Source organism: Rutidosis leptorrhynchoides, chromosome 8 (genome assembly GCF_046630445.1).
Source record: "Rutidosis leptorrhynchoides isolate AG116_Rl617_1_P2 chromosome 8, CSIRO_AGI_Rlap_v1, whole genome shotgun sequence".
NCBI lineage: Eukaryota > Viridiplantae > Streptophyta > Magnoliopsida > Asterales > Asteraceae > Rutidosis > Rutidosis leptorrhynchoides.
Genome location: NC_092340.1, coordinates 233,962,458 through 233,985,851, shown reverse-complemented (window position 1 = coordinate 233,985,851; position 23,394 = coordinate 233,962,458).

Genomic DNA, 23,394 nt, shown 5'->3' with positions numbered 1-23,394 from the left:
CCGTTGAATCAACAAAAACGATTAGTAAGAATCATGTTGTTTTACCAACTCCAACGGTAGTGCTTAGCAATAATAAAATGCCTAAGTGTGGGGAAAATGAAGTAACACCTAATGATGACTTGATAACAAAGAACCCCTTTGTTGATACAAAATTAAATGACTCCGTTATTAACAGTTCAATGAAGAAACTTATTAAACGGATTCGGGATGCTAGAACCAAGGCGAACTTTAAGTTATGTAACCGGTTAGTATCCAATCTATCGTCTAAAGAAAAGGCGAAACTAGTTGAATTTTTGGATATTACACAGGAATCCGACCAATGGCTTAAAGCAAAAGTCACAGATATGCAAGTTAATTATGGTCCAAAAGAAATTGACGATGAAGTTAATCACAATTTCGACACCACAGCTACCTAAGTGTGGGGAGATTCAAATGTTCTAAAAGGAAAACTCTGTCTAGAGTTAGTTGTTCTGTTCTCGTGTAGTTCCGAGAATGGAATCCGATTGGTCTTTTCCACTAGCAGACACTAAAGAACTAGTTTTCTCTCCCCATTCTGAATTTTTGTTTTGTAGGTTTTGTATGCATTTTTAAATTTAATTTTTGTGTGATAAAAAACCAAAAAAAAAAAAAAACAAAAATTACTTTATTTCATTAAGTTTAAAAAATGATTTCTAAAATTCATCGTAAGTTGAAGACTAGGTCATTGCCTTACCCGAGGGCGGGGCGAAAAATTTTGTTTTCATTATTTTTAATTTTATTGATCTAAAGTATACCAAAAAAATTTAAAAAAACCCAAAAATCTTTGCTTTTAAAACAACCGCTTTAACGACAAATTTTAAATTTTGTCAAGGGACTGACTAGGTAAACATACCGAAACTACCTAAAGTAAAAGGAAACAAAATTTTTTAAAAAAAATTTATTCATTTAAATTGTTTTAATAAATAAAAGTTTTATAAAAAAAAATATAATAAAAATATTATGTATGTGTGTAGTTTATCTTATGTACAAAACATGGTAAAACAGCGCACTTTCAAAGACTGACATTAAGTTCAGCAAAAGCTACTAATTTTGACGACAAGACGTAAAATATCAAATGTGATATAAAACAATATGTTTGCAAACTTGGTATTTTTAATCATTCTTCTACGCTAATCACCATCATGAATTTAAATTTTTACTGATTTCTTGCAAATGAGGGCATTGCAAGATCTTAAGTGTGGGGAAGGGTTATAAATTCTCTCGGGTTTACACTTGATTTAATTGCCAAATTTTGTGAAAATTTGAAAAATTTTCAATTAAATGAATTCAAAATCATATTTATACACATTTATGAACGATAAAACTAGGTTTTATTACCGAAATTATTGTTACCTCAGAGAGAACATAAATGAAGAAACAACCCAAAATGCTTGAATTCATTTAAAATGGAATAGAAGAGAATAAAAAGGCAAAGAAAAGAATAAATAAAAGCTAAGTGTGGGAAGAATTTACCAATTTCTTCAAAACATATATCACACATTTGTACAAGATTATTGCAGGTACTTTTGCTTTGGACTAAACTAATCAGTTTTACCCGATTTATTGTAATACCTTTGAAAGAATAGATGGATCTACAAGATGAATCAATTCCATCATTAAAAGGAAGTAAAGTCTTTCGAAAAAGACACGCGCTTCTTGATTTAGGTCAGGAAGTTGTCGTCCAGACCGGCTATAGGTTGACGAAAAATCTAGAAAAGTCATCTCGAAAATCAGCAGGAAATCCACTGACATCAGCATCAAACAGGGTCGCCAAGTGGTCAGACTTATCCTAACCATGAGAGGATCAGTCTCGTAAAATAGGGAGGGGGCCGTGCAAATTAGCTTGATAAGGCTAATGAATCAGACCCCCAGAAAGGATAATCTCCTTAAAAGATTAAAAATCAGCTTTTAAGCCTGATATTACTCAATCCTTGAGATTGACTTTAAAGATTGAGAATTACAAACTCATGGAATTCGATGATATCTAAACTCGAGCTTGAACGAGAAAATATTTTGATCAAAATTAAAACCGATTTGTTTTCTGAAAACCTATTTTCAATGTGTTCATTACCATTGAACGTAAAATCCTAGGAATTCTCCTGATATTCATTAGGTCACCTGAATCAAATTGGGTGTCAACCGTAAGAACGGTGGTTGCATAGCATGGTCGAAGACAGGACCTTGTGCCAGACCGAAAAACTAAAGCGTGATCTTTACTATTGCTCCTACAAAGGATAGTAATTGCATCCGACACATTATAGACCATAATCAAAAGCATGTCACGGGACATTGCCATAACAGTTGCTTGTTCAACGCTTTCCTTTACAACCGGACGGTAGTTTATCGAAAGGTAATATACGGAACAAGTATACTGGACGTGTTGCTTTCCTAATACAAGGTTAGCAAGTGGGTGACACAAACCCACAAGTTTTTGAGCTAAAATTTTCAAAACTGAAACCCACAAAACCCACAAAAACATTTTGCAAACACCGGTGAAGGATTATTCCGGAAAACTTATCTAGGGTAAAAGCTAGAATAAATTTTCAAAAGATCAAATGTTTTCATAAAGATCCAATTTCCATAAAGGATCTAAATTTTTAATAGTCATGTGGGACTGTAAACCACATCGTTACTATCATTGTTTATACTGCCGTATCAAAATCACTAATGTATAAAGTGTGAGAATAAAAAAAAGTGATTCGAGTGAAGTGTGTTTTTTATTTCAAGTTATGTATTGCTTGAGGACAAGCAACGCTCAAGTGTGGGGATATTTGATAGTGCTCCAAATGAACATATATTTAGGCACAATATCCTTCCAATATGTAAAGCTTTTAGCTGCAATTGTTCTATTTTGATGTAATATTCGTTTAAATAAATAAGTGCGAAGACAAAAGAAGAAAACGACGATTTGAAGACGCAAATGACCAAAAAGCTCAAATGTACAAGATATAATTCAAGTGGTTCAATTTATTAATGAGAAACGTCTCAAAAATACAAGAGTACGAACCGCAAAACGCAAAATACAAGATATTAAATTGTACGCAAGGACGTTCGAAAATCCGGAACCGGGACATGAACCAACTATCAACGCACGACGCAACGGAGCTAAAATTACAAGTCAACTATGCACATAAATATAATATAATATATAAATAATTCATAAAATTATATATATATATATATATTATATCATATAATAAAACGTCAGCAAAACTAGAAAACAAAAGTAGGTGGCCTGATCCAGCTGGCCATGCGATCGCATGGCCAGGAAGACCATTTTTCATGCGATCGCATGAAGCCAGATTCCTGGCCAGGTCCTATAAATTCAGCATTTTTCGACGAGTAAATCACACCTTTTTCTTTTCCTTCATATGTAACGTAAATATATATATATATATATATATATATATATATATATATATATATATATATATATATTTATAATTTTAATTTTAATTTTAAGTTAATAATAATAAGGTTATTTTAAGAATATTTTATGGGTTTTAAGTCGAAATTCTGTCCGTGCAACGCTACGCGATTAATCACCACTGTAAGCTATGTTATTCCTTTTTAAATTAATGTCTCGTAACTAAGTTATTATTATGCTTATTTAAGCCAAAGTAATCGTGATGTTAGACTAAAAATTAAGATTGGGTTATTAGATTTTGTACCAAAATTAAGGTTTGGACAAAAGACCGACACTTGTGGACATTGGACTATTGACTATTAATAGATAGGGGGTATTGTCTAATCGAATGACAACTCATTGGAACCTGTCGAACCTATCTTCAAATTAGTTAATCTAATAATTATTAAAATGATTATGTATGTTCTATTTAGTGACGTTTATATGACATCTTTTACGATCATTTAATTAATTATTCGGGTTGGGTAATTGATTATTCATTCTGATCAAGTGGGTAAATTAATATTCATATCTCATTAAAACAGGGGTGGATTACATACAAGGATAATTGGTGTAATTGTTAACAAAGTATTAAAACCTTGGATTACACGTAGTCGATAACCTGGTGTAATTATTAAACAAAGTATTAAAACCATGTTACAGTTCGAATCCCTAATTAGTTGGAATATTTGACTTCGGGAATAAGGTTAATTTGACGAACATTTTATAATTATGACCGATGGACTATTATGGACAAAAAACCAGATAGGTATCAAATAAATCCAGGACAAAGGAGAATTAACCCAGATAAATAAATTAAAATCAAAACGTCAAACATTATGATTACGGAAGTTTAAATAAGCATAATACTTTTATTTCATATTTCATCGTACCTTTATTTACTGTCATTTTAATTACTGCAATTTACTTTATCGCAATTTAAATTCTGTCATTTATATTATCGTCATTTATCTTTACGCTTAAAATATAAAATCGACAAACCGGTCATTGAACGGTAAAAACCCCCTTTTATAATAATATTACTATATATAATTATATATATTTTATATAAATATAGTTGTAAAAAAATATAGCGTTAAACTTGGCTAGCTCCCTGCGGAACGAACCGGACTTACTAAAAACTACACTACTTTACGATTAGGTACACTGCCTATAAGTGTTGTAGCAAGGTTTAGGTATATCCACTCTATAAATAAATAAATAACTTGTGTAAAATTGTATCATTTCGCAGCAAAAATAATAACTATTTCGTATACACCTCGCATGACATCAAATATTACCAACCGAGTAAATGAATCCTTATATAAGGCACGTCTCGTTTTGATGAACAATTGTGAAAATTGATTGTTTTATCATATTTTAAAGCCTTATAAAAACTATAATCTAATTTTACAAGAATTGAGAAACTATGTGAAATGTTAAAATGTTTCGATTGTCATGATTATTCAACTATAGTATTGAGTCAGATTGACTTGTTAAAATGACTTTTGATAACTTTTGTATGTCGATCACGAGCATTAGGATTATGATACACTATGACCAGACCTAGCTTGTTAGACATTTATTGACCAACATATGTTCTCTAGGTTGAGATCTACGGTTATTTGGTATTCCGAGTTTCGGTCACATTTCGGTGAACGACTTTATGTGCTGCTAAGGTGAGTTTCATTTGCTCCCTTTTTAATTTCTTTTGCAATCTATATTTTGGGCTGAGAATACATGCACTTTATTTTAAATGTAATGGATACAAGTACATACTAAATTCTACACTGAGTTTGAACCGAAAATCCCTTAGCTTTGGTAACTAGTAACTGCCAGTTATAAGAACTGGTGGGCGCGAGTAGTTATATATGGATCCATAGGGCTTGACATCCCCGTCTATTCCAGGTATAGAAACCCTAGCCTGAACTATAAATCAGACGTATGCTATTTGAGTTTAGTACACGTTGGTTTGCGTGTATTGTACATGTTGGTTGCATGTATGTTAAAACAGGGGTACTTATTATAGACGTTAAAGCTTAGTTACCAGGGTGCTCAATCTTGTAGAATATTTTGATAAACGTTTCGGATGAAACAAATGAAATCTTGTGATCCACCTTTATATACAGATTATACGAAACATTAAAACTATGAACTCATAAACCTTTGTGTTAACACTTGTTAGCATGTTTATTCTCAGGTTCCCTAGAAGTCTTCTGCTGTTTGCTTATATGTTATACAAGATATGTGCATGGAGTCATACATGCTTTATTCAAGAAAACGTTGCATTCACAAAACCATCATCATGTATTTATTTTGACTGCATTGTCAACAGAAGTATTATTATAAACTATTATATTACGGTGATTGTCTATATGTAGAAATCATCAGATGTCGAAAACCTTTGATTTAAATATTCATTTATGGTGTGCCTTTTCAAAAGAATGTAATGTTTACAAAACGTATCATATAGAGGTTAAATACCTCGCAATGAAATCAATGAGTGACGTATTCGTTCCTATGGATTTAGAGCGATCGTCACAAGTTTATAGTCGGAAATACAGGTTACAAGTCATTTTTTAAAGAGGTATTCATTTTCATCGAAAGAACGACATCTTGATTACCATTTTGAAAAACATAGTTCCACTTTGAGTTTAACCATGATTTTTGGATATAGTTTCATGTTCATAAGAAAAATCATTTCCCCAGAAGAACAACTTTTAAATCAAAGTTAATCATAGTTTTTAATTATCAAACCCAAAATAGCCCGCGGTGTTACTACAACGGCGTATGTCCGGTTTTACGGTATTTTTCGTGTTTCCAGGTTTTAAATCATTAAGTTAGCATATCATATAGATATAGAACATGTGTTTAGTTTATTTTAAAAGTCAAGTTAGAAGGATTAACTTTATTTGCGAACAAGTTTAGAATTAACTAAACTATGTTCTAGTGATTACAATCTTAAATCTTCGAATAAGATAGTTATATATATATATATATATATATATATATATATATATATATATATGAATCGAATGATGTTATGAACATCATTACTATCTCAAGTTTAGTAGGTAAACCTACTGGAAGTAACAAAAATTGATCTAGCTTCAAAGGATTCTTGGATGGCTTGAAAGTTCTTGAAGTAGAATCATGACATGAAAACAAGTTCAAGTAAGATTTCCACTCGAAATAAGATAGTTATAGTTATAGTTATAGAAATTGAATTAAAGTTTGAATATGAGTATTACCTTGTATTAGAAATATATCTTACTGTAAATAAAAAATATTTCTTGAGCTTAGATGATTACTTGGATTGGATTAGAAAGCTTGGAAGTAATCTTGCAAACTTGATAGTATTCTTGATTTTATGAAACTAGAACTTATAGAATTTATGAAGAATACTTAGAACTTGAAGATAGAACTTGAGAGAGATCAATTAGATGAAGAAAATTGAAGAATGAAAGTGTTTGTAGGTGTTTTTGGTCATTGGTATATGGATTATATATAAAGGATGTGTAAGTTTGTTTTCATGTAAATAATTCATGAATGATTTATAATATTTTTTGTAATTTTGTGAGATATTTCATGCTAGTTGCCAAATGATGGTTCTCACATGTTTAATGACTCACATGGGCTGCTAAGGAGCTGATGATTGAGTGTATATACCAATAGTATATACATCTTAGAAGCTGTGTATTGTACGAGTACGAATACGGGTGCATACGAGTAGAATTGTTGATGAAAATGAATGAGGATGTAATTGTAAGCATTTTTGTTAAGTAGAAGTACTTTGATATATGTCATGAAGTCTTCTAAAAGTGTATTAATACATCTTAATACACTACATGTATATACATTTAACTGTGTCGTTAAGTCATCGTTAGTCGTTATATGTAAGTGTTGTTTCGGAACCTTTAAGTTAACGATCTTGTTAAATGTAATTGATCCATTGTTATTACACTTAAATGAGATGTTAAATTGTTATGTTAAGATGTTAACATGGTGTATTAATATATCTTAATATCATATAAATATGTGTAAAATACTATACAACGATAATCGTTACATATATGTATTGTTTCGAAATCCTTAAGTTAGTAGTCTCATCTTACTCGTGTAGTTCATTGTTAATACGCTTAATGATATATGTAATTATCATTTCATGATGTTAAACATAGTGTATTAATATCTTAACATGATAAATATGTATTTAGTAGGACGTTGTCATAACGATAGCCGTTATATATATCGTTTCACGTTTCTTAATTCACTACTTTCATTTTATGTATATAATTCATTGTTAATGTACTTGGTGAGATACTTACTCATCATAATATCATGTTATATATATATATATATATATATATATATATATATATATATATATATATATATATATATATATATATATATATATATATATATATATATATATATATATATATATATATATATCATGTTGTTTTTACAAGTTTTAACGTTCGTGAATCGCCGGTCAACTTGGGTGGTCAATTGTCTACATGAAACTCATTTCAATAAATCAAGTCTTAACAAGTTTGATTGCTTAACATGTTGGAAACATTTAATCATGTAAATATCAATCTCATTTAAAATATATAAACATGGAAAAGTTCGGGTCACTACAGTACCTACCCGTTAAATAAATTTCGTCCCGAAATTTTAAGCTGTAGAAGGTGTTGACGAATCTTCTAGAAATAGGTGCGGGTATTTCTTCTTCATCTGATCTTCACGCTCCCAGGTGAATTCGGGTCTTCTACGAGCATTCTATCGAACCTTAACAATTGGTATCTTGTTTTGCTTAAGTCTTTTAACCTCACGATCCATTATTTCGACAGGTTCTTCAATGAATTGAAGTTTTTCGTTGATTTGGATTTCTTCGAATGGAATAGTGAGATCTTCTTTAGCAAAACATTTCTTCAAATTTGAGACGTGGAAAGTGTTATGTACAGCCGCGAGTTGTTGAGGTAACTCAAGTTGGTAAGCTACTGGTCCGACACGATCTATAATCATGAATGGTCCAATGTACCTTGGATTTAGTTTCCCCCGTTTACCAAATCGAACAACGCCTTTCCAAGGTGAAACCTTAAGTATGACCATCTCTCCAATCTCAAATTCTATATCTTTTCTTTTACTGTCCGCGTAGCTCTTTTGTCGACTCTGGGCGATTTTCAGTCGTTGTTGAATTTGGATGATTTTCTAGGTAGTTTCTTGTATTATCTCCGGACCCGTAATCTGTCTATCCCCCACTTCACTCCAAAAAATCGAAGACCTGCACTTTCTACCATAAAGTGCTTCAAACGGCGCCATCTCAATACTCGAATGGTAACTGTTGTTGTAGGAAAATTCTGCTAATGGTAGGTGTCGATCCCAACTGTTTCCAAAATCGATAACACATGCTCGTAGCATGTCTTCAAGGGTCTGTATTGTCCTTTCACTTTCCCCATCATTTTGTGGATGATAAGCAGTACTCATGTCTAGACGATTCCCCAATGCTTGTTGCAGTGTCTGCCAAAACCTTGAAACAAATCTGCCATCCCTATCAGAGATAATAGGGATTGGTATTCCATGTCTAGAGACAACTTCCTTTAAATATAATCACGCCAGCTTCTCCATTTTATCATCTTCTCTCATTGGCAGAAAGTGTGCTGATTTGGTAAGACGATCGACTATTACCCAAATAGTATCATAACCACTTGCAGTCCTTTGCAATTTAGTAATGAAATCCATGGTAATGTTTTCCCATTTCTATTCTGGGATTTCAGGTTGTTGAAGTAGACCCGATGGTTTCTGATGTTCAGCTTTGACTTTAGAACACGTCAAACATTCTCCTATGTATTTAGCAATATCGGCTTTCATACCCGGCCACCAAAAGTGTTTCTTGAGATCTTTGTACATCTTCCCCGCTCCGGGATGTATTGAATATCTGGTTTTATGTGCTTCCTTAAGTACCTTTTCTCTCATATCTCCAAACTTTGGTACCCAAATTCTTTTAGCCTTATACCGAGTTCCGCCTTCCCGAATATTAAGATGTTTCTCCGATCCTTTAGGTATTTCATTCTTCAAATTCCCTTCTTTTACGACACCCTGTTGCGCCTCCTTTATTTGAGTAGTAAGGTTAGTACGAATAATTATATTTATAGCTTTTACCCGCATAGGTTCTCTGTCCTTTCTACTCAAAGCGTCTGCTACCACATTCGCCTTCCCCAGATGGTAACGAATCTCGAAATCGTAATCATTCAATAACTCAATCCACCTACGCTGCCTCATGTTTAGTTGTTTCTGATTAAATATGTGTTGGAGACTTTTGTGATCGGTATATATAATACTTTTGACCCCATATAAGTAGTGCCTCCAAGTCTTTAATGCAAAAACAACTGTGCCTAATTCCAAATCATGCGTCGTATAATTCTACTCGTGAATCTTCAATTGTCTAGACGCATAAGCAATTACTTTCCTTCGTTGCATTAATACACAACCGAGACCTTGCTTTGAGGCGTCATAATATATCACAAAATCATCATTCCCTTCAGGCAATGACAATATAGGTGCCGTAGTTAACTTTTCCTTCAACAATTGAAACGCTTTCTCCTGCTCATCCTTTCATTAAAACTTCTTCCCTTTATGCGTTAATGCAGTCAAGGGTTTTGCTATTTTGGAAAAATCTTGGATGAATCTCCTGTAGTAACCAGCCAGTCCTAAAAATTGGCGTATATGTTTCGGAGGTTTTGGTGTTTCCCACTTTTCAACGGTTTCAATCTTTGCCGGATCCACCTGATTACCTTCTTTGTTCACTATGTGACCGAGAAATTGAACTTCTTCCAACCAAAATGCACACTTTGAAAACTTAGCGTACAATTTTTCTTTCCTCAACAACTCTAGCACTTTTCTCAAATGTTCTTCATGCTCTTGATCATTCTTTGAGTAAATAAGTATGTCATCGAGGAAGACAATGACAAACTTTTCAAGATATGGCCCACACACTCGGTTCATGATGTGACGACCCGGAAATTTTCGACCAAATTTAAACTTAATCTTTATTTGATTTCGACACGATACGCAAAATCTGTAATGTTGATTATAGAAAACTTTTGAACAGTTTACAAGAATGCATTTGTCCTTTTACCATTTTCGACGATTCACGAACAACTAATTGTAAATTATATGGATATGTATGTGTATATATATATATATATATATATATATATATATATATATATATATATATATATATATATATATATATATATATATATATATATATATATATATATAGTATATTGAGTATACATATATGGATTCAAAGTTAATATAGATATTATGATATAAGAAATTTGTGAATAATAAAATTTCAATCCATATAAATAGGCATGTAAGTAATATTAGGGTATTATATTAAAAATTAATATTATTAAGTATTAGCATTAATAATATTGTATAAATTTATAATTATCATTATTAATAAATTATTAGTTCTATTAAAATTATTATAAGTATCAATATAAAAACTTTCATTAATATTGTTATTACTATTATTATCATTACTATAATTATGATTTTTAAATTATTAATATTAATATTATTATTATATCATCATTATTAATATTATAATATTAAGTGTATTATTATTATAATTAGATTTATTAAATAAAAAGATTAATTATAATACGTAAAATAGATATATATACACGATATATGTACAACAGGTATATGTGCTAATACATTATACAGATATATACATTATCCAGATACAAAATAGATATATATATACACAGATATATTACACGATATATATACTAAAAATATAACACTTAATAATATAACTATACGTATAAGTTTTATATTCAGTTTTCTACTTTTATCAAACTATTCCATAGATTGTTTTAAAACTGTAAATTGGTACGATCAATACAAATAAGTCATATTAACAAACAAGAGTAGTTGTGTCGACTTCAACTTTTCTTTCTGACTAATTCACTTTTTGTACAAATCAAGCTAGCAAACAAGGATTAAGTGGATTCAAATGAGCTGTAATGTTGATATCTAGTTGATATGTAACTATCTGCTATTCCATTCACAACCTAAACTATCACCTTAACCTTTGTCTCCTATTATTATTTTCTATTCCACTATAACATGGACTTTTTCCTAATTCCTTCGTAAACTCCACACCACGACTTCATCAACTATCTACTGCATATATTAAACTCGATGAAACTAATAGGCCATTCCCATCAAAACCACCATCACCTCTAATCTTGTGATATTGTTGAAAACAATTCACTTCAACTATAATCTTCTTCTTAGTAATACTAGACATCACCACTCTAATCACCAACACATTCGTGTGTTTTAAAGATGTCACCCTCCACCACCATCATTGTCTACAAACTTCTGCATCCAAACATCACCTTCGTTTCCTTCTGTTCTAATCGCATCCAACTTCACCCAAATGCCAACACTTAAATCTTTATGTTTTATTGCATCTCTCGACTAATAACTCCTGGTACACATGAATAATTACAGTATAAAATCACCCAAAAAAATCCATTTAAGCAACCAACCTGCATACGTTTCTATCCCTTATGGAACTAATCGATTACCATTGCAAACCACCACAACCTTTCACCATCGTGAAAACCATCACCACTTCTACCTATCACCACGGCCATAAACAATAACCACCATTAAATTCATTTTCTGTTTACACCGTCACCATTGTAAGCAACCAACAATCCCAAAACCCAAGTTGTTTTCTTGCTTTTTATTCGTGAACCAAATAATCACCTTCTACCATTTTTAATGCTACATATGTTCTGCTATTGGATGTTTATGTGGGCCAAAGATATTGTGGGTTTCTGCTTGAGGAACGTACCATGAATATTGGAGTGATGTTCGTTTCCTATTTCCTGCCTAACAAACACAAATTGCTACTGCCATACTTTGCTAGTTAGGTTTCTATTTAAACGAAGGCAATGATTTAGATGATGCGAGAAGTATGATGTTATCAAATAAAAATTGATGTTGAGTATGATGATGATGAGAATGATATGATAACGATGGTGTTACGTGATGATGATGATTCGTTAAGGTTGATGATCAGCTGTGAAATTAATGTGCACGATGGTGATGAGGAAATGGATTGAAGTTAATGAAGATGATGAAGTTTAAGGAGAAGAAGATGACATACTAGAAAAGGTATAAAAAGATTTGATCCGTGATTTAAATCAGATAATAAGAAATAGAGGGGCGGTTGTGTGTGTAGTTGGGGAACGGGAGGTTGGGGGTTCGAGTCCCGGAAGTGATTGTTTCATTTTTTTGGGGAGATTATACTTTTAAGGTAGCTCTTATTATTACTTATTGTTATTATTATTATGCTAATGATTGTTATTACTCACATTAATATTATGATTATTATTATCATTAAAATTATTATTATTATTATAAAAGGATCCTTATTGTTAAAATATCATTATTAGTAAAATTATCATACTTACTAAAATTAACATTTTATTTTCATTAACACTATCATTATTATTATTATTATTATTATTATTATTATTATTATTATTATTATTATTAATATCACTATTAATATTATTATTATTACTATTACAACAAATATTATTTATATAAAATATATTTACTTCATACCTATACTAATATTACATAGTTTTGCATTTTTAAAACAAAATACTATTTTTATTAAGTGATACATTATATATAAATATCTTATACAATATAGATAGTAATATAATTATATATGTAAAAATTAATCTTATACATTATAAACTTAGTTGATTAAGATTATGCGTATTAATAAATATACAAATGATATAGGTTCATGAATCCGAGGCCAACCCTGCATTGTTCAGTTGTGTAGCGACCCGACCAAATCGTCATTGACGGCGCCGTCTACTTAGGTCCCGTTACGTGGTCATAAGTCTTTAAAACAACGTTTGACCAAAAGATATGTCGCATTCATTTCAAATGTAAAGGTTGTTCAAGTTTTACAAGAATAGTTCCACCACAAGTTACGATACAAAGTTTTAAGTACAAATGAATCTTATGCGACACAATTTAAAAGTATCCAAAAGACGCTCCATGTATGCATGTATACTCGACATCCAATGCAAGTATCAAAATAATGAGCGGAAGCATGTATCATGTATCGTTCAAGGACCTGAGAAAAACATAGAAATCTGTCAACGAAAACGTTGGTGAAATCATAGGTTTAAGTAAGTAAGTACAAGTGAACCACAAGATTTGCATCAATGAAATAATAGTAATACATTCCAAAAGTTTGTTTCACGAGCACCCAATTATCAATGCTTAACATTTCCTTCCATTGAACCCCATCACTTAGTGCTAGAACATACACTGTTTCTCGAAAATATATTTCATTCGTAAACGGTAGCGAACCGTTTGAATGAGGGTTTGTCAAACCCATATGGATCCATACAACATAAGTTCTCACTTACACCCGGCAAGTGTAACTAATGATAATCGAATTGAGGATTTTGTTCTAAACTCGTATGTAGAATGTTTGTTTTCCTGTACTTGTGTTCACTTAGTAAAGAAATGTTTATGTTTTCTCATCCCAAATGTAAGTTCAAAAAGAGTAAAAGTGGGACTATGATCTCACCTTGAGTGCACGAGTAGTAAAGTACTTCGACAAGTAAACGTGTGCAAAGAACAATGCTAGTCTTGACCTAAACAATAGGTTTGTATCAATAACGGTAAACACGATAGGTCAAGGATGTTCAATTAGTCCTATGGCTCGTTAAGACTCGATCATAATAGCATGTGAATCAAATTGTCATGTTTCATGCAAGGTACAAGTATAAAAACATGTTAGAACGATTGCACAAATATTTGGTTAAGTTTGATTAAAAGTCAAACTTTAGTCGGTCAAAGTCAACGAAAGTCAACACGTTCGGGTCGGGTTCCGAACTATTTTTCTGAGGTTTTTAATCATATATGAACATGTTAGAACAAGTTTCATGTGAATCGGAGGTCCGTAGTATGCCAAACATTTTTCATAAAATGGACACCGTAGACAGAAGCTGGGCACGGCTTATGCCGCGCCGCGGCACCCTTCTGTCGCGCCGCGACAATAGGCGGGTGCTGGTGCCTGGTCTGTTTCACTTGTCCAACTTGATCCAAACTTCAAATAAGCATAAAACGCAAACCACAAACACTTAGGACTCACACCTTATATCGTTGGAAAGCTCTTTTGACATAGAATGCAACTAAACACAATTTAACAATCAAAAACCTCATTTGTAACAACCGAGTTTTCCAACCAAGTGATCATTCAATGCCCACATTAATGCTTCAAACTCACCAATGCACATTTAATGATTTGGGCATTCAATGCATACATGTGACATGCCATTTTGTAGGTAATGGAGCATACAATACAACTAACAACTTACTAACAACAATTCATGGCAATCAACGCATCAAATAATCACTTCAAGTTCTTCAAACCCTAACTCAATTCCACCAAAAATCAATAATCAAGCTCATGAAGTTTTCTAAGGCAACCTACACATCAAATTGAAGCTAGTGATGCTAGTAACACAATTAAAACATCAACTTTCAACATCTAACAACATATGATCATCTAAAATTCAAGAACAACACACCAAAATTCAAGTTCATGCTAGTTACACTAAAACAACGAGATCGAGCATATAAATCATATATTCATGTTAGACTTGAGCCATAGACACTAATTAACACTTTTATAAGTTAAAAACATCAAGAACACAAAATCTAGTGATTTTAGAAAGTTACCCAAATGAGATGAAGTTGGTACCAAAATGAAGAGGATGAAGAGAGGATCACGAATATGTAATTTATTTGGTTGCTAGCTCCCTAATCCGGATTTAGATGATGAATGAATGAGAAAGGAAATTGGGTGTGTTCTTGCTAGAGAGAAAGAGAGAGAGATAGGGAGATGGTAATGAATGGGTGAAAGGGGTTTGACCCTTTGACCTAGTCAAGGGTTTGATCCCTTGTCAAGTTTAGTCCCTCAACTTTCGTTCGGGTGCGGGAATTACCTAAACGAGATAATTTAAAACGCGTATCAACGGGAGATGTTATAAACATATAACGAAGTTTAAATTAGTATAACGGAAAAGTAAATGGAAAAAGGCGGGATGTTACATTACCTACTCCTTAAAAGAAATTTCGTCCCGAAATTTAAGTAGGCGTAGTAGTCGTTGTTTCTTCCTCGAGATCTTGCGTTTCCGAATTCACGAATAGATGAGGATACTTCCTTTGCATTTGATCTTGTCTTTCCCAAGTAAACTCGGGTCCTCTTTTGGCATCCCAACGAACCTTGACAATCGGGATTCGGCTTTGTTTCAATGTCTTGACGGAGGTGTCCACAATTTCAACCGGTTCCTCCACAAAATGAAGTTTGTCATCAATAGTAAGTTCCTCGAGAGGGATGACGATATCGGGTTCGGCAAGACACTTTTTCAAGTTAGATACATGGAAGGTAGGATGAACGGAGTTCAATTGAGGCGGAAGATCTAAACGATAAGCAACGGTTCCAATACGCTCCAAGATTTCGAAAGGACCAATATACCGCGGATTTAGCTTCCCGCGTTTCCCAAAACGGATTACACCCTTCCAAGGTGCGACTTTTAACATTACTCGGTCACCGACTTGAAATTCAAGATCGTTGCGTCGTTTGTCGGTATAGCTCTTTTGACGACTTCGGGCCGTCCTAAGCCTATCTCGGATTTGAACGATTTTCTCGGTGGTTTCGTGAATGAGTTCGGGTCCGGTGATTTGCACGTCGCCTACCTCGGCCCAACAAAGAGGTGAACGACATTTGCGGCCATATAGCGCTTCAAAAGGTGCGGCTTTAATACTCGCGTGATAACTATTGTTGTAAGAGAACTCGGCGAGAGGTAAGTGCTTGTCCCAAGCTTTTCCGAAATCAACCACGCAAGCTCGTAACATGTCCTCTAAGGTTTGAATTGTACGTTCGCTTTGTCCATCGGTTTGAGGATGATATGCGGTGCTCATGTCTAAACGCGTTCCCAACGCTTCTTGCAATGTACGCCAAAATCTAGAAACGAAACGGCCATCTCGGTCGGAGATAATCGATAAAGGTACACCGTGTCGTGCTACGATCTCCTTAATGTAAAGTTGTGCAAGTTTCTCCATTTTGTCCGTTTCTTTCATGGCAATGAAGTGTGCGGATTTGGTGAGACGGTCAACAATAACCCAAATGGTATCATAACCGCCCGTCGTTTTTGGTAGCTTGGTGATAAAATCCATCGTTATCCTTTCCCACTTCCATTGCGGGATCTCGGGTTGTTGAAGTAGTCCGGACGGTCTTTGGTGTTCGGCTTTGACTTTGGAACATGTCAAACACTTGGAAACATAAGTAGCTACGTCCCTTTTGATGTTCGGCCACCAGTATAGTTGTTTAAGGTCGTGGTACATCTTATTGGCACCGGGGTGAATCGAGTATCGTGACTTATGGGCTTCATCTAAAATAAGGCTTCGTAGATCCCCATAACTAGGCACCCAAATTCTTCCGGCGAAATATCGGAGTCCGGTTTCTTTAACTTCGAATCGAGAGGTGAGGACGTTCAAGTGTTCGAGAGAGATGTTTTCATCCTTGAGAGCCTCATCTTGGGCTACCCGAATTTGGCTATTAAGGTTTGTGTGGATGGTGATGTTTAAGGCTCGGACACGAAGAGGCACCGCTCTTTCTTTTCAACTTAAGGCATCGGCTACTACATTTGCCTTCCCGGGATGGTAACGAAGCTCGCAATCGTAATCGTTTAAGGTTTCAATCCACCTTCGTTGTCTCATGTTTAGTTGCTTTTGATCGAAAATGTGTTGAAGGCTTTTGTGATCGGTGAAGATAGTACTCTTGGTTCCATAAAGATAGTGTCTCCACATTTTAAGTGCAAAGACAACGGCTCCGAGTTCGAGATCATGTGTCGTATAGTTTCGTTCATGAATTTTGAGTTGTCGAGAAGCATAAGCAATGACTTTCATTCGTTGCATCAATACACACCCAAAACCATGTTTTGAGGCATCGCAATATACAACAAAGTCATCATTGCCTTCGGGAAGTGACAAGATAGGAGCGGTGGTTAGCTTCGTTTTCAAGATTTGGAATGCGGATTCATGTTCGGTCGCCCAAATGAATTTCTTTCCCTTGTGAGTCAATGCGGTTAGAGGACGTGCAACCAAAGAGAAATTTTCGATGAATCTACGATAGTACCCGGCGAGACCCAAAAATTGACGAATGTGAGTAGGAGTAGTAGGAGTCTCCCATTTGCTAATGGCTTCGATTTTCGTTGGATCGACTTTAATACCTTGGTCACTTACAACATGACCAAGAAATTGAACTTCCTTTAACCAAAATTCACACTTGGAGAATTTGGCATAGAGTTGTTCTTGTCTTAAAAGTTCAAGCACAAGTCGGAGATGCTGTTCGTGCTCTTCTTCATTTTTAGAATAGATCAATATGTCATCGATGAACACAATAACGAATTTATCGAGATACGGTTTGCACACGCGGTTCATAAGATCCATGAACACCGCCGGTGCGTTAGTGAGACCAAATGGCATGACAAGGAATTCATAACTACCATAACGAGTCCGGAAAGCGGTTTTGGAGACATCTTCCCCCTTAACCCTTAATTGATGATAACCCGAGCGGAGATCGATTTTTGAATATACACAAGACCCTTGTAGTTGATCAAAGAGGTCATCGATGCGAGGAAGAGGATATCGGTTCTTAACCGTCAATTTATTTAGTTCACGATAATCAATGCACATTCGTAGGGATCCGTCTTTCTTTTTAACAAACAAAATCGGAGCGCCCCAAGGTGAATGGCTAGGTTGGATAAAACCACGGTCAAGTAGTTCTTGGATTTGACTTTGCAATTCTTGCATTTCGGATGGAGCAAGTCTATACGGTGCACGTGCTACGGGTGCGGCTCCCGGAATAAGATCGATTTGGAATTCAACCGGTCGATGAGGCGGAAGACCCGGCAATTCGTCGGGAAATACATCGGAATAGTCACTAACAATTGGCACATCATCGATATGCTTATCATCGGACTCGACTTTCTTAACGTGGGCAAGGATCGCAAAACAACCCTTACGGAGTAGTTTTCTAACTTTAAGGCACGAAACGAGGTTGAGTCTGGTGCAACTCTTATCGCCATAAACAATCAAAGGTTCACCATTCTCGATAGGAATTCGGATTGCGTTAAGATCACAAAGGATGTGAGATTTCGTTTTGACTAACCAATTCATACCGATTATTACATCAAAGCTTCCTAGTTCCATGGGTATCAAGTCAATTTCAAATTCCTTACCCAAAATGTTTAACGTACACCCCCGGTAATATGTGTCGGCACTTAATAGTTTCCCGTTAGCCACTTCAATGGTATAAGTGGTATCTAATGGAAGAGGTGGAGTGCTAAAAGAATGAGTCAAAGTCTTGGATACAAAGCATTTATCGGCACCCGAATCGAATAAGCAAGAGACATAAGAATTGTTGAGAAGAAACGTACCCGTGACTAGTTCAGTGTCATCCCGGGCTTCCTCGGTGTTTATGTTGAAAGCTCGGCCGCGCGTATTGGGGTTATCTTTCCTCTTCGGGCATGCATTTCTATAATGGTCCGTTTGGCCACATTCATAACAAGTGCCCGTCTTTGGTGCATTGGGCCACTTTCGAGCGACGGGAGTGGCACTTTTACAATCGTTGGCCTTATGACCAACTCCTTGGCACCGGTGGCAAATTATCTTACTACATTCGCCAAAGTGATGTTTGTTGCATTTGTTGCAAAGAGGTAGGTTCCCGGCATAACCTCTCTTGCCGTCGTTGGTGTAAGGCTTCTTAGCAAAGTTGTTGTTGCTTGATTGGGAGGGTTCCCACTTTCTTTTGTTGCCGCCCGATTTATCCTCGGCCTTAGGTGCCGGAACTACGATTTCGTCAACCGTTTCAATTAGTTGGCGAGCCATGTTCATAGCGGCTTGATGAGTAGTGGGTTTGGATGACATCACCCCTTGTTTGATGCTTTTTGGAAGACCGAGCATGTAGAGCTCAATCCTTTGAGATTCGGGGTTAACAAGATTAGGACACATCAAGGATAGTTCGGCGAAGCGTTGATTATAAGCTTTAAGATCGTTTCCGACCGCTTTCAAAGCTCTTAGTTCTTCCTCAAGCTTTCGGGTTTCTTCGCGCGGAAAATATTCAACAATCATCTTTTCCTTTAGATCGGCCCAAGAGAGGGCATGAGCTTCATCGGTACCCACCGATTGAACATAGGTGTTCCACCATGTTAGAGCAATTCCGGAGAAAGTGTGAGTGGAGTATTTGACCTTGTCTTGGTCCCGACAACCGCTTATGCTAAAGACGGCTTCCGTTTGCTCAAACCATCGGGTGAGCACGACCGGTCCCCCGGTTCCATCAAAAGTGTGAGGTTTGCACCCCATGAAAGCTTTATAGGAGCATCCCTCGTTTGAGTTTCCGGCTCCATTGTTGTTGTCGTTGTTGTTGTTGTTGTGGTTGTTATTATTATTGTTGTTGGATGAGTGACCGGCCATGGCCGCATCTACGGCGGTAGCTATCATCCGTTCGAGAGCTTGTTCGGGAGTTTCATTGCGGCGTACACGACGAGGAGCCATTGTTCCTTCAAGACACAAGAATATCATTGATTAGTATTCTCAATAATACTAACCGTGATATAGAATAAAGATAAAGAGAAGTTTTTCCTCGACTCGCCTTAAATTCTTTATGCCATAATGTCGGAATGTTCATATGAGTCACCGTAATATAATCCCGGAAATTATATTACCCTGATTCATATGTGCATTCGACATTATTCTATAAAGTCAAGGTGACGTGTCAATCAAATTAAACAACGTGAGATTAAGATGAACTAAGAGTAGATATGAGTAGAAGCGTTCGAGTATAAATGCACAAGTAGTCAAGTAATTCCTACTTCAAGTCTATATGCCGGTTGTAGTCTAGACTCATCAATGTACCCTATGACTCGGGGTTGACACTAATGAACTCTAAATCCCTACAACCAACGCTCTGATACCATCTGTAGCGACCCGACCAAATCGTCATTGACGGCGCCGTCTACTTAGGTCCCGTTACGTGGTCATAAGTCTTTAAAACAACGTTTGACCAAAAGATATGTCGCATTCATTTCAAATGTAAAGGTTGTTCAAGTTTTACAAGAATAGTTCCACCACAAGTTACGATACAAAGTTTTAAGTATAAATGAATCTTATGCGACACAATTTAAAAGTATCCAAAAGACGCTCCATGTATGCATGTATACTCGACATCCAATGCAAGTATCAAAATAATGAGCGGAAGCATGTATCATGTATCGTTCAAGGACCTGAGAAAAACATAGAAATCTGTCAACGAAAACGTTGGTGAAATCATAGGTTTAAGTAAGTAAGTACAAGTGAACCACAAGATTTGCATCAATGAAATAATAGTAATATATTCCAAAAGTTTGTTTCACGAGCACCTAATTATCAATGCTTAACATTTCCTTCCATTGAACCCCATCACTTAGTGCTAGAACATACACTGTTTCTCGAAAATATATTTCATTCGTAAACGGTAGCGAACCGTTTGAATGAGGGTTTGTCAAACCCATATGGATCCATACAACATAAGTTCTCGCTTACACCCGGCAAGTGTAACTAATGATAATCGAATTGAGGATTTTGTTCTAAACTCGTATGTAGAATGTTTGTTTTCCTGTACTTGTGTTCACTTAGTAAAGAAATGTTTATGTTTTCTCATCCCAAATGTAAGTTCAAAAAGAGTAAAAGTGGGACTATGATCTCACCTTGAGTGCACGAGTAGTAAAGTACTTCGACAAGTAAACGTGTGCAAAGAACAATGCTAGTCTTGACCTAAACAATAGGTTTGTATCAATAACGGTAAACACGATAGGTCAAGGATGTTCAATTAGTCCTATGGCTCGTTAAGACTCGATCATAATAGCATGTGAATCAAATTGTCATGTTTCATGCAAGGTACAAGTATAAAAACATGTTAGAACGATTGCACAAATATTTGGTTAAGTTTGATTAAAAGTCAAACTTTGGTCGGTCAAAGTCAACGAAAGTCAACACGTTCGGGTCGGGTTCCGAACTATTTTTCTGAGGTTTTTAATCATATATGAACATGTTAGAACAAGTTTCATGTGAATCGGAGGTCCGTAGTATGCCAAACATTTTCCATAAAATGGACACCGGAGACAGAAGCTGGGCACGGCTTATGCCGCGCCGCGGCACCCTTCTGTCGCGCCGCGACAATAGGCGGGTGCTGGTGCCTGGTCTGTTTCACTTGTCCAACTTGATCCAAACTTCAAATAAGCATAAAACGCAAACCACAAACACTTAGGACTCGCACCTTATATCGTTGGAAAGCTCTTTTGACATAGAATGCAACTAAACACAATTTAACAATCAAAAACCTCATTTGTAACAACCGAGTTTTCCAACCAAGTGATCATTCAATGCCCACATTAATGCTTCAAACTCACCAATGCACATTTAATGATTTGGGCATTCAATGCATACATGTGACATGCCATTTTGTAGGTAATGGAGCATACAATACAACTAACAACTTACTAACAATAATTCATGGCAATCAACGCATCAAATAATCACTTCAAGTTCTTCAAACCCTAACTCAATTCCACCAAAAATCAATAATCAAGCTCATGAAGTTTTCTAAGGCAACCTACACATCAAATTGAAGCTAGTGATGCTAGTAACATAATTAAAACATCAACTTTCAACATCTAACAACATATGATCATCTAAAATTCAAGAACAACACACCAAAATTCAAGTTCATGCTAGTTACACTAAAACAACGAGATCGAGCATATAAATCATATATTCATGTTAGACTTGAGCCATAGACACTAATTAACACTTTTATAAGTTAAAAACATCAAGAACACAAAATCTAGTGATTTTAGAAAGTTACCCAAATGAGATGAAGTTGGTACCAAAATGAAGAGGATGAAGAGAGGATCACGAATATGTAATTTATTTGGTTGCTAGCTCCCTAATCCGGATTTAGATGATGAATGAATGAGAAAGGAAATTGGGTGTGTTCTTGCTAGAGAGAAAGAGAGAGAGATAGGGAGATGGTAATGAATGGGTGAAAGGGGTTTGACCCTTTGACCTAGTCAAGGGTTTGATCCCTTGTCAAGTTTAGTCCCTCAACTTTCATTCGGGTGCGGGAATTACCTAAACGAGATAATTTAAAACGCGTATCAACGGGAGATGTTATAAACATATAACGAAGTTTAAATTAGTATAACGGAAAAGTAAATTAAAAAAGGCGGGATGTTACATTACCTACTCCTTAAAAGAAATTTCGTCCCGAAATTTAAGTAGGCGTAGTAGTCGTTGTTTCTTCCTCGAGATCTTGCGTTTCCGAATTCACGAATAGATGAGGATACTTCCTTTGCATTTGATCTTGTCTTTCCCAAGTAAACTCGGGTCCTCTTTTGGCATCCCAACGAACCTTGACAATCGGGATTCGGCTTTGTTTCAATGTCTTGACGGAGGTGTCCACAATTTCAACCGGTTCCTCCACAAAATGAAGTTTGTCATCAATAGTAAGTTCCTCGAGAGGGATGACGATATCGGGTTCGGCAAGACACTTTTTCAAGTTAGATACATGGAAGGTAGGATGAACGGAGTTCAATTGAGGCGGAAGATCTAAACGATAAGCAACGGTTCCAATACGCTCCAAGATTTCGAAAGGACCAATATACCGCGGATTTAGCTTCCCGCGTTTCCCAAAACGGATTACACCCTTCCAAGGTGCGACTTTTAACATTACTCGGTCACCGACTTGAAATTCAAGATCGTTGCGTCGTTTGTCGGTATAGCTC